Source organism: Myxine glutinosa, chromosome 2, assembly GCF_964187855.1.
Source record: "Myxine glutinosa chromosome 2, kmMyxGlut1.1, whole genome shotgun sequence".
Taxonomy (NCBI): domain Eukaryota; kingdom Metazoa; phylum Chordata; class Myxini; order Myxiniformes; family Myxinidae; genus Myxine; species Myxine glutinosa.
The window spans coordinates 188,617,100-188,619,859 of record NC_136262.1 but is presented as its reverse complement, the minus strand read 5'-3'; positions in this window follow the sequence as shown (position 1 = coordinate 188,619,859).

Here is a 2,760-nt window from a genome sequence, read left to right as displayed (position 1 = left end):
CACTTTGGCTTTTGTTCGACCCTTTGACACGGTTGCCTCTCTGTTTTTCCTCATTGTTGTGTTTGTTGCTTGGCTTTTATCGCAGGCTGGTCCTGTTTTGGTCCCAGGTCTCGTTGCGTCCTCTTTGTCAGTTTGCACTGGAATGTCCAGGTCTTGATCTGTCATTGCTTTCCACAAATCAGAATCATCCGAAGCGGCTTTATCTGACCAATTCTCAAGCATTTTAATGTTGCTGTACAAATGATTGTTTGCCTTCAAGTACTGCAAAGCGTTCACTACTTTGTTGATATCGACAAAGTCGTAGTAGTAGTGTTTTTTATATTCCATTTTTCTCTTGAACTTCAGTGGGATTAGTTGACTTTCGCTCGGGAGTCTTGGCAAAACAGAGCACACTTGGTCAACATTTGAGGGCACATTAATAGCGGGTCCGTGAATTCCATGCTGTTTTCCCCTTGGAAGCCCAAGTAATTTCATGAAAGGAATTCTCTGACAGAGCAGTCGTAACTCGAGTGCATTCAAATCTTTCATTTCCTTTGGTTGTGAAGCAAGATACAAATTATTCGCCTTGGCTTGGGATGGCATTTTACCTCGTTTCAGGGTAAGGTGACAAGTGCGGCAAATCCATTCACGATCATTTTTGGATTTCAGTCGGTAGGAGATAACATCCTTGATCATCTTAGATGAGCCCTTGGTGTATTTATCTTCATGCAGCTCTACAACTGTTGCCCTGTACATCATGCGATGACAAGTTGAGCAGATGTAATCCGGTCCATCTTTGACATTGTTCTCGAAAGACTGAATTATTTGTTCTTGTAGGCTCGAATTGCGTTGTTCTCTTTTCATTCTAATCTTAAGCTTCATTGTATTTAAGCGGGTCACTTTTTTGACAGGTATTTCTTTCGCACGTTGATTTTTCACTGTATTACGAACTTTCTTCAGTCGTTCTCGTTTTTCTTGGGCCGATTCCCGTTCACGCTTTCCTTTCACCGTCTTACAGACTTTCTTCAGTCGTTCTCGTTTTTCTTGGGCCGATTCCCATTCACGCTTTCCTTTCACCGCCTTACAGACTTTCTTCAGTCGTTCTCGTTTTTCTTGGGCCGATTCCCATTCACGCTTTCCTTTCACCGCCTTACAGACTTTCTTCAGTCGTTCTCGTTTTTCTTGGGCCGATTCCCTTGTATTTTGATCTGTCACAGCCTTTAACACTTTCTTGAGTCGTTCTCGTTTTTCTTGGGCCGATTCCCATTCACGCTTTCCTTTCACCGTCTTACAGACTTTCTTCAGTCGTTCTCGTTTTTCTTGGGCCGATTCCCTTGTATTTTGATTTGTCACAGCCTTTAAGACTTTCTTGAGTCGTTCTCGTTTTTCTTGGGCCGATTCCCGTTCACGCTTTCCTTTCACCGTATTACAGACTTTCTTCAAGCGTTCCTCTTGTTCAGTGGAGGATTCTTGTTTTCGATTTTCTGTCATTGACTGTCGCTTCATTTTCAATCGTTCTTCTTTTTTTTGAGGAGACTCAACTTGATAATATTTTGTTACGGCCTTCTTGACTTGTTCTCGCCGTCGTACTTTCTTATCAATACTTTCCGGTGCTGTTTGGTCTTTTTCAATGATTGCTTGATCTTTGATTACAACTCGCTTTTGTGTCTTTGTTTGGTTCTGACCAGTTGAGCTATCCTCAGATTCCATTCTTAATGTATCCACACTTTCGTCAGGTTTTCTTTTTCTTTCTATCTTCACATTTTGCGCGTCTTCGCCTGTCGAGTCAGCTTTCTTCGAACAAATGTTCCTCTTTTTCTTCATTCGAGGCATTTTCCTACTCGAGCTAAAAGCACGTTATGATGTGATTGTGTCAACGATTATTGCAGTCTAGTTTTGTTGTTGATGAAAATAGATTACTGCGTGTTTTACAATTTCGATTCAAAACCGTATTCCGACAAATAGTTAATTTTGCAAAGGATTTGTCAATGGTGTTACGTCTAGTTTTAACTACGGATCGTTAGGACACAATTCTGGCGCCTGCAGATGTGCGCAATATGCGAGGAGTAAGGAAGTAATCAACTCCGTTATCTTGTCCGTATTCGAAGATCCCAACACTTGGGAATGTAAATACTTAGGAGTGATCTATCAACACTAATTTTATTCAGATTTTTTATTTCACAATTAAACAACAGTACAAACAATACACGAATGGCTATGTTGAACAGGATATGATAATTTGTAGCAATGTTAAAAAGCAGCCGTTATAATATACCTATGCTTAAACAGGAGCCGTTATTATAAGATGTAGCAATGGTAAATTGAACCAAAATGATAAGATCTTGAACGTTATGATACGATTGCTTGATAAAACAGGTATGTAAAATTGGTACTATTATGATGGTCAAGAACAGCTATTTTTTGTGCTTCAATAGTTTTTTCAATATTTTCTTGGGAAATGATCTTTGGACCTATTTCTTTGGGTAGAGTTTTGGTACGAGACCGCAACCCGAGAGTATTTCTTTGTGTAGAGTTTTGGTACGAGACCGCAACCCGATAGTATTTCTTTGGGTAGAGTTTTGGTACGAGACCGCAACCCGAGAGTATTTCTTTGGGTAGAGTTTTGGTACGAGACCGCAACCCGAGAGTATTTCTTTGGGTAGGGTTTTGGTACGAGACCGCAACCCGAGAGTATTTCTTTGGGTAGAGTTTTGGTATGAGACCGCAACCCGAGAGTATTTCTTTGGGTAGAGTTTTGGTACGAGACCGCAACCCGAGAGT